The sequence below is a fragment of the Arachis ipaensis genome, chromosome B7, assembly GCF_059453495.1.
Source record: "Arachis ipaensis isolate K30076 ecotype BB chromosome B7, ASM5945349v1, whole genome shotgun sequence".
In the NCBI taxonomy this organism is placed as follows: domain Eukaryota; kingdom Viridiplantae; phylum Streptophyta; class Magnoliopsida; order Fabales; family Fabaceae; genus Arachis; species Arachis ipaensis.
This window is the reverse complement of record NC_142442.1, coordinates 122,769,574-122,780,287: the sequence shown is the minus strand read 5'-3', so window position 1 is coordinate 122,780,287 and position 10,714 is coordinate 122,769,574. Positions and strand designations below refer to the sequence as shown.

The 10,714-nt window shown below is 39.3% G+C and overlaps 1 non-coding gene across 1 annotated transcript; it reads right to left on the bottom strand.

The window, feature by feature from the left end:
• Positions 1-404: 404 nt before the first annotated feature.
• Positions 405-512, bottom strand: LOC148553964 (small nucleolar RNA R71). Its single transcript, XR_015893904.1, has one exon. It is a non-coding gene; the product is annotated as a small nucleolar RNA R71 (small nucleolar RNA).
• Positions 513-10,714: the final 10,202 nt, after the last annotated feature.

Here is a 10,714-nt window from a genome sequence, read left to right as displayed (position 1 = left end):
AAGAGGAGATGGCAGCCGAAAATAATAATAATGCAAGGAGAATGCTTGGTGACTTTACTGCACCTAATTCCAATTTACATGGAAGAAGCATCTCCATTCCTGCCATTGGAGCAAACAATTTTGAGCTGAAACCTCAGCTAGTTTCTCTGATGCAGCAGAACTACAAGTTTCATGGACTTCCATCTGAAGATCCTTTTCAGTTCTTAACTGAATTCTTGCAGATCTGTGATACTGTTAAGACTAATGGAGTAAATCCTGAAGTCTACAGGCTCATGCTTTTCCCTTTTGCTGTAAGAGACAGAGCTAGAGTGTGGTTGGACTTTCAACCCAAAGACAGCCTGAACTCTTGGGATAAGCTGGTCACGACTTTCTTAGCCAAGTTCTTTCCTCCTCAAAAGCTGAGCAAGCTTAGAGCGGATGTTCAAACCTTCAGACAGAAAGAAGGTGAATCCCTCTATGAAGCTTGGGAAAGATACAAGCAGCTGACCAAAAAGTGTCCTTCTGACATGCTTTCAGAATGGACCATCCTGGATATATTCTATGATGGTTTATCTGAGCTATCAAAGATGTCATTGGATACTTCTGCAGGTGGATCCATTCACCTAAAGAAAATGCCTGCAGAAGCTCAAGAACTCATTGACATGGTTGCTAATAACCAGTTCATGTACAATTCTGAGAGGAATCCTGTGAGTAATGGGACGCCTATGAAGAAGGGAGTTCTTGAAATTGATACTCTGAATGCCATATTAGCTCAGAACAAAATATTGAATCAGCAAGTCAATATGATTTCTCAGAGTCTGAATGGAGTGCAAGCTGCATCCAACAGTACTCAAGAGGCTTCCTATGAAGAAGAAGCTTATGATCCTGAAAACCCTGCAATAGCAGAGGTAAATTACTTAGGTGAACCTTATGGAAACACCTATAATCCATCATGGAGAAATCATCCAAATCTCTCATGGAAGGATCAAAAGCCTCAACAAGGCTTTAATAATGGTGGAAGAAACAGGTTTAGCAATAGCAAGCCTTTTCCATCATCCACTCAGCAACAGACAGAGATTTCTGAGCAGAATCCATCTAGCTTAGCAAATTTAGTCTCTGATCTATCTAAGGCCACTATGAGTTTCATGAATGAAACAAGGTCTTCCATTAAAAATTTGGAAGCGCAAGTGTGCCAGCTGAGTAAAAGGATCACTGAAATCCCTCCTAGTACTCTCCCAAGCAATACAGAAGAGAATCCAAAAGGAGAGTGCAAGGCCATTGACATAAGCACCATGGCCGAACCTGTAAGGGAAGGAGAGGACGTAAATCCCAAGGGGGAAGACCCCTTGGGACGTCCAGTGATCAATAAGGAGCTTCCCTCTGAGGAACCCAAGGAATCTGAGACTCATCTAGAGACCATAGAGATTCCACTGAACCTCCTTATGCCATTCATGAGCTCTGATGAGTATTCCTCTTCTGAAGAGAATGAGGATGTTACTGAAGAGCAAGCTGCCAAGTTCCTTGGTGCAATCATGAAGCTAAATGCCAAATTATTTGGTATTAAAATTTGGGAAGATGAACCTCCCTTGTTCACCAATGAACTAAGTGATCTGAATCAATTGACATTGCCTCAGAAGAAACAGGATCCTGGAAAGTTCATAATACCTTGTACCATAGGCACCATGATCTTTAAGGCTATGTGTGACCTTGGTTCAGGGATAAACCTCATGCCCCTCTCTGTAATAGAGAAACTGGGAATCTATGGGGTGCAAGCTGCTAAAATCTCATTAGAGATGGCAGATAATTCCAGAAAATAGGCTTATGGACAAGTAGAGGACGTGTTAGTAAAGGTTGAAGGCCTTTACATCTCTGCTGATTTCATAGTCTTAGATACTGGGAAGGAAGAGGATGAATCCATCATCCTAGGAAGACCTTTCCTAGCCACAGCAAGAGCTATGATTGATGTGGACAGAGGAGAATTGATCCTTCAATTGAATAAGGACAACCTTGTGTTTACAACTCAAGGATCTCTCTCTGCATCCATGGAGAGGAAGCAGAAGAAGCTTCTCTCAAAGCAGAGTCAAACAAAGCCCCCACAGTCAAACTCTAAGTTTGGTGTTGAACTCCCATATCCAAACTCTAAGTTTGGTGTTGGAGAGTCTCAACAATGCTCTGAACATCTGTGAGGCTCCATGAGAGCCCACTGTCAAGCTATTGACATTAAAGAAGCGCTTGTTGGGAGGCAACCCAATGTTTAGTTATCTAATTTTATTTTTATTTTTCATGTTTTCTTAGGTTCATGATCATGTGGAGTCACAAAATAAACGAAAAATTTAGAAACAGAATCAAAAACAGCGGAAGAAAAATCACACCCTGGAGGAAGCACCTGTCTGGCGTTCAACGCCAGAACAGAGCATGGTTCTGGCGCTGAACGCCCAAAATGGGCAGTGTCTGGGCGCTGAACGCCCAAAATGGGCAGCATCTGGGCGCTGAACGCCAGAATTGCACCCTGGAGAAGAGCTGGCGCTGAACGCCCAGAACAAGCATGGTTCTGGCGTTCAACGCCAGAAATGGGCAACAAATGGGCGTTGAACGCCCAAAATGGGCACCAACCTGGCGCTGAACGCCCAGAGTTGTGTGCAAGGGCATTTTGCATGCCTAAATTGGTGCAGGGATGTAAATGCCTTGACACCTCAAGATCTGTGGACCTCACAGGATCATCTCAGGATCTGTGGACCCCACAGGATCCCCACCTTCCTTCCTCATAATTCTAGTTTTTTTTCCACATCTTCTTCTTCATCTATTCCTTTGCTCGAGGGCGAGCAACATTCTAAGTTTGGTGTGGTAAAACAATTATGTAAAGGATCTATAGCTCAGTGGTAGAACATGTGGCTGCAAATCAAGAGATCCCTGAGATACCTCAGGGGATGCACTTCCCTCCACATAGTTATTGGAAGCAACTGAGGATAGAAATACCAAAAATCACTAGGAATCAAGCTACAAAGACAAGGAAGAGACATAGAAGAGCTCAAGGACATCATTGGTTCCTCAAGAAGGAAACGCCACCATCACTAAGGTGGATTCATTCCTTGTTCTTATTTCTTCTGTTTTCGTTTTCTATGTTATGTGCTTATCTATGTTTGTGTCTTCATTACATGATCATTAGTAGTTAGTAACTATGTCTTAAAGTTATGAATGTCCTATGAATCCATCACCTCTCTTAAATGAAAACTATTTTAATTCAAAAGAACAAGAAGTACATGAGTTTCGAATTTATCCTTGAACTTAGTTTAATTATATTGATGTGGTGACAATGCTTCTTATTTTCTGAATGTATGCTTGAATAGTGCATATGTCTTTTGAAGTTGTTGTTTTAAGAATGTTAAATATGTTGGCTCTTGAAAGAATGATGACTAGGAGACATGTTATTTGATAATCTGAAAAATCATAAAAATGATTCTTGAAGCAAGAAAAAGTAGTAAAGAACAAGGCTTGCAGAAAAAAAAAATATAGGCAAAAAAAAAAAATATAGAAAGAAAAAGAAAAAGCAAGCAGAAAAAGCCAAAAGCTCTTAAAACCAAGAGGCAAGAGCAAAGAGCCAATAACCCTTAAAACCAAAAGGCAAGGGTAATAAAAAGGATCCCAAGGCTTTGAGCATCAGTGGATAGGAGGGCCTAAAGGAATAAAATCCTGGCCTAAGCGGCTAAACCAAGCTGTCCCTGACCATGTGCTTGTGGCGTGTAGGTGTCAAGTGAAAACTTGAGACTGAGCGGTTAAAGTCAAGGTCCAAAGCAAAAGAAGAGTGTGCTTAAGAACCCTGGACACCTCTAATTGGGGACTTTAGCAAAGCTGAGTCACAATCTGAAAAGGTTCACCCAATTATGTGTCTGTGGCATTTATGTATCCGATGGTAATACTAGAAAACAAAGTGCTTAGGGCCACGGCCAAGACTCATAAAGAAGCTGTGTTCAAGAATCATCATACTGAACTAGGAGAATCAATAACACTATCTGAACTCTGAGTTCCTATAGATGCCAATCATTCTGGACCTCAATGGATAAAGTGAGATGCCAAAACTATTCAAGAGGCAAAAAGCTACAAGTCCCGCTCATCTGATTGAAGCTATGTTTCATTGATAGTTTGGAATTTATAGTATATTCTCTTCTTTTTATCCTATTTGATTTTCAGTTGCTTGGGGACAAGCAACAATTTAAGTTTGGTGTTGTGATGAGCGGATAATTTATACGCTTTTTGACATTGTTTTTAGTATGTTTTTAGTAGGATCTAGTTACTTTTAGGGATGTTTTCATTAGTTTTTATGTTAAATTCACATTTCTGGACTTTACTATGAGTTTGTGTGTTTTTCTGTGATTTCAGGTATTTTCTAGCTGAAATTGAGGGACTTGAGCAAAAATCAGATTCAGAGGTTGAAGAAGGACTGCTGATGCTGTTGGATTCTGACCTCCCTACACTCAAAGTGGATTTTCTGGAGCTACAGAACTCGAAATGGCGCGCTTTTAATTGCGTTGGAAAGTAGACATCCAGAGCTTTCCAGAAATGTATAATAGTCCATACTTTGCCTAAGTTTAGATGACGCAAACTGGCATTCAATGCCAGTTCTCTGCCCAATTCTGGCGTCCAGCGCCAGAAACAAGTTGCAAAGTGGAGTTCAATGCCCAAAATGGCACAAAAGGTGGTGTTCAACTCCAAGAAGGACCTCTACACGTGCAACACTCAAGCTCAGCCCAAGCACACACCATGTGGGCCCCGGAAGTGGATTTATGCATCAATTACTTACTTCTGTAAACCCTAGTAGCTAGTTTATCATAAATAGGACCTTTCACTATTGTATTAGACATCCTGGATCGTATTTTGATCCTGTGATCAAGTCTTGGTTACTCCGGTTCCCCTCTGGGGCCGAGACCAATGAACTCCATTATCACTTATGTATTTTCAACGGTAGAGTTTCTACACTCCATAGATTAAGGTGTGGAGCTCTGCTGTTCCTCAAAGATTAATGCAAAGTACTACTATTTTCTATTCAATTCATCTTATTTCGCTTCTAAGATATTCATTCGCACTTCAACCTGAATGTGATGAACGTGACAATCATCATCATTCCCTATGAACGCGTGCCTGACAACCACTTCCGTTCTACATTAGATTGAATGAGTATCTCTTAGATCTCTTAATCAGAATCTTCGTGGTGTAAGCTACAATGATGGCGGCATTCAAGAGAATCCGGAAAGTCTAAACCTTGTCTGTGGTATTCCGAGTAGGATTCAATGATTGAATAACTGTGACGAGCTTCAAACTCGTGATTGTTGGGCGTAGTGACAGATGCAAAAGGATAGTAAATCCTATTCCAGCATGATCGAGAACCGACAGATGAATAGTCGTGCCGTGACAGGGTGCATTAACCATTTTCACTGAGAGGATAGGATGTAACCATTGACAAGGGTGATGCCTTCAGACGATTAGCCGTGCCGTGACAGGGCATTTGGATCATTTTCCCGAGAGAAGACCGAAAGTAGCCCTTGACAATGGTGATGCATTACATAAAGCCAGCCATGGAAAGGAGTAAGACTGATTGGATGAAGATAGCAGGAAAGCAGAGGTTCAGAGGAACGAAAGCATCTCTAGTCGCTTATCTGAAATTCTCACCAATGATTTACATAAGTATTTCTATCCATATTTTATTAATTATTTTCGAAAACCCCATTACTATTTTATATCTGCCTGACTGAGATTTACAAGGTGACCATAGCTTGCTTCATACCAACAATCTCCGTGGGATTCGACCCTTACTCACGTAAGGTATTACTTGGACGACCCAGTGCACTTGCTGGTTAGTTGTGCGAAGTTGTGAACCATGGTATTGGCATCATGTTTTTTGGCGCTATTACTAGGGAAAGAAAGAGTGATGAATTTTACATAATCAAAGTGTAATCACAATTTCTGCGCACCAAGTTTTTGGCGCCGTTGCCGGGGATTGTTCGAGTTTGAACAACTAACGGTTCATCTTGTTGCTCAGATTAGGTAAATTTTCTTTTTATTTTCTTTTCAAAAATTTTTCAAAAATCTTTCAAAATTTTCTCCTTTGTTTTCGAAAAAAAAAAGTTTTTAAAATAAAAATGTTTTCAAAAATAAATTATTCTATGGCTTCAAAACTTTCAAGAATGAATTCTAGAGTTTCATGGTAACATGTTGAATCCTATCTGGCTGAAAAGCCATACCCAAACTCCTTTGGGATTGGTCTTCAACTAATCACCTCAATGAATGTAAATCCATTCTAAAGCTTGAATGGCTATTAAGCCATGTCTGACCCTTTGATTGGAGCTTTAGATTAAAGAGCACAAGATTCCTGGAACTCATATTAAAGATTTTGAAATCCTTATTTTTGTTTTTCAAATAATTTTCAAAAAAATACAAAAAAAATTAGAAAATCATAAAAATCAAAAATATTTTTTTGTGTTCTTGTTTGAGTCTTGAGTCATGTTATAAGTTTGGTGTCAATTGCATGTGCATCTTGCATTTTTCGAAAAAATCATGCATTCAAAGTGTTCATCATGATCTTCAAGTTGTTCTTGGTAAGTCTTCTTGTTTGATCTTTGCATTTGCATGTTTTGTGTCTTTTCTTATTTTTCATATGCATTCTTGGATTCTTAGTGCCTAAGCATTAAAGAATTCTAAGTTTGGTGTCTTGCATGTTTTCTTTGCATTAAAAAATTTTTCAAAAATGTGTTTTTGATGTTTATCATGATCTTCATAGTGTTCTTGGTGTTCATCTTGACATTCATAGCATTCTTGCATACATTCATTGTTTTGATCTAAAAATCTCATGCATTGCATCATTTTCATGTTTTTCTCTCTCATCATTCAAAATTCAAAAATCAAAAAAATATCTTTCCCTTTTTCTCTCATCAAATTCGAAAATTTGGATTGACTTTTTCAAAAATTTTTAAAATCAAGTTGTTTCTTATGAGTCAAATCAAATTTTCAATTTGAAAATCTTATCTTTTTCAAAAATCAAATCTTTTTCAAATTTCTTAGTTATTTTCGAAAATTCCAAAAATATTTTTCAAAAATCTTTTTCTTATTTTTATATCAAATTTTCGAAAATAACAATAACAATTAATGTTTTGATTCAAAAATTTCAAGTTTGTTACTTACTTGTTAAGAAAGATTCAAACTTTAAGTTCTAGAATCATATCTTGTGATTTCTTGTGAATCAAGTCATTAATTGTGATTTTAAAAATCAAATCTTTTTTCAAAAAAACTAATTTTTATCATATCTTTTCAAAAATATCTTCTCATCTTATCTTTTTCAAAAAAATTGATTTCAAAATATCTTTTCTAACTTCCTAACTTCTTATCTTTTCAAAATTTGTTTCAACTAACTAACTAACTTTTTGTTTGTTTCTTATCTTTTTCAAAACCACCTAACTAACTCTCTCTCTCTAATTTTTGAAAATATCTTCCCTCTTTTCCAAAATTTCTTTTTAATTAACTAATTATTTCAATTTTTAAAATCTTAATTTTCGAAAATTACTAACATTTTTCAAGAACTATTTTCGAAAATCACTAACCATTTTTCAAAAACAATTTTCGAAAATTCCCTCCCTCTCTTATCTTCTCCTTTTCTTCCACTCACCTAAAGGGAACCTCTATACTTGGGTAAAAAGGATCCCTATTATTATTATTTTTCTGTGCCCTCTTCTTTGTCATATGAGCAGGAACAAGGACAAGAACATTCTTGTTGAAGCAGATCCAGAACCTGAAAGGACTCTGAAGAGGAAACTAAGAGAAGCTAAATCACAACTATCCAGCAAGCACCTGTCAGAAATTTTCAAACAGGAAGAGGAGATGGCAGCCGAAAATAATAATAATGCAAGGAGAATGCTTGGTGACTTTACTGCACCTAATTCCAATTTACATGGAAGAAGCATCTCCATTCCTGCCATTGGAGCAAACAATTTTGAGCTGAAACCTCAGCTAGTTTCTCTGATGCAGCAGAACTACAAGTTTCATGGACTTCCATCTGAAGATCCTTTTCAGTTCTTAACTGAATTCTTGCAGATCTGTGATACTGTTAAGACTAATGGAGTAAATCCTGAAGTCTACAGGCTCATGCTTTTCCCTTTTGCTGTAAGAGACAGAGCTAGAGTGTGGTTGGACTTTCAACCCAAAGACAGCCTGAACTCTTGGGATAAGCTGGTCACGGCTTTCTTAGCCAAGTTCTTTCCTCCTCAAAAGCTGAGCAAGCTTAGAGCGGATGTTCAAACCTTCAGACAGAAAGAAGGTGAATCCCTCTATGAAGCTTGGGAAAGATACAAGCAGCTGACCAAAAAGTGTCATTCTGACATGCTTTCAGAATGGACCATCCTGGATATATTCTATGATGGTTTATCTGAGCTATCAAAGATGTCATTGGATACTTCTGCAGGTGGATCCATTCACCTAAAGAAAATGCCTGCAGAAGCTCAAGAACTCATTGACATGGTTGCTAATAACCAGTTCATGTACAATTCTGAGAGGAATCCTGTGAGTAATGGGACGCCTATGAAGAAGGGAGTTCTTGAAATTGATACTCTGAATGCCATATTAGCTCAGAACAAAATATTGAATCAGCAAGTCAATATGATTTCTCAGAGTCTGAATGGAGTGCAAGCTGCATCCAACAGTACTCAAGAGGCTTCCTATGAAGAAGAAGCTTATGATCCTGAAAACCCTGCAATAGCAGAGGTAAATTACTTAGGTGAACCTTATGGAAACACCTATAATCCATCATGGAGAAATCATCCAAATCTCTCATGGAAGGATCAAAAGCCTCAACAAGGCTTTAATAATGGTGGAAGAAACAGGTTTAGCAATAGCAAGCCTTTTCCATCATCCACTCAGCAACAGACAGAGATTTCTGAGCAGAATCCATCTAGCTTAGCAAATTTAGTCTCTGATCTATCTAAGGCCACTATGAGTTTCATGAATGAAACAAGGTCTTCCATTAAAAATTTGGAAGCACAAGTGTGCCAGCTGAGTAAAAGGATCACTGAAATCCCTCCTAGTACTCTCCCAAGCAATACAGAAGAGAATCCAAAAGGAGAGTGCAAGGCCATTGACATAAGCACCATGGCCGAACCTGTAAGGGAAGGAGAGGACGTAAATCCCAAGGGGGAAGACCCCTTGGGACGTCCAGTGATCAATAAGGAGCTTCCCTCTGAGGAACCCAAGGAATCTGAGACTCATCTAGAGACCATAGAGATTCCACTGAACCTCCTTATGCCATTCATGAGCTCTGATGAGTATTCCTCTTCTGAAGAGAATGAGGATGTTACTGAAGAGCAAGCTGCCAAGTTCCTTGGTGCAATCATGAAGCTAAATGCCAAATTATTTGGTATTAAAATTTGGGAAGATGAACCTCCCTTGTTCACCAATGAACTAAGTGATCTGAATCAATTGACATTGCCTCAGAAGAAACAGGATCCTGGAAAGTTCATAATACCTTGTACCATAGGCACCATGATCTTTAAGGCTATGTGTGACCTTGGTTCAGGGATAAACCTCATGCCCCTCTCTGTAATAGAGAAACTGGGAATCTATGGGGTGCAAGCTGCTAAAATCTCATTAGAGATGGCAGATAATTCCAGAAAACAGGCTTATGGACAAGTAGAGGACGTGTTAGTAAAGGTTGAAGGCCTTTACATCTCTGCTGATTTCATAGTCTTAGATACTGGGAAGGAAGAGGATGAATCCATCATCCTAGGAAGACCTTTCCTAGCCACAGCAAGAGCTGTGATTGATGTGGACAGAGGAGAATTGATCCTTCAATTGAATAAGGACAACCTTGTGTTTACAACTCAAGGATCTCTCTCTGCATCCATGGAGAGGAAGCAGAAGAAGCTTCTCTCAAAGCAGAGTCAAACAAAGCCCCCACAGTCAAACTCTAAGTTTGGTGTTGAACTCCCATATCCAAACTCTAAGTTTGGTGTTGGAGAGTCTCAACAATGCTCTGAACATCTGTGAGGCTCCATGAGAGCCCACTGTCAAGCTATTGACATTAAAGAAGCGCTTGTTGGGAGGCAACCCAATGTTTAGTTATCTAATTTTATTTTTATTTTTCATGTTTTCTTAGGTTCATGATCATGTGGAGTCACAAAATAAACGAAAAATTTAGAAACAGAATCAAAAACAGCGGAAGAAAAATCACACCCTGGAGGAAGCACCTGTCTGGCGTTCAACGCCAGAACAGAGCATGGTTCTGGCGCTGAACGCCCAAAATGGGCAGCATCTGGGCGCTGAACGCCAGAATTGCACCCTGGAGAAGAGCTGGCGCTGAACGCCCAGAACAAGCATGGTTCTGGCGTTCAACGCCAGAAATGGGCAACAAATGGGCGTTGAACGCCCAAAATGGGCACCAACCTGGCGCTGAACGCCCAGAGTTGTGTGCAAGGGCATTTTGCATGCCTAAATTGGTGCAGGGATGTAAATGCCTTGACACCTCAAGATCCGTGGACCTCACAGGATCATCTCAGGATCTGTGGACCCACAGGATCCCCACCTTCCTTCCTCATAATTCTAGTTTTTTTTCCACATCTTCTTCTTCATCTATTCCTTTGCTCGAGGGCGAGCAACATTCTAAGTTTGGTGTGGTAAAACAATTATGTAAAGGATCTATAGCTCAGTGGTAGAACATGTGGCTGCAAATCAAGAGATCCCTGAGATACCTCAGGGGATG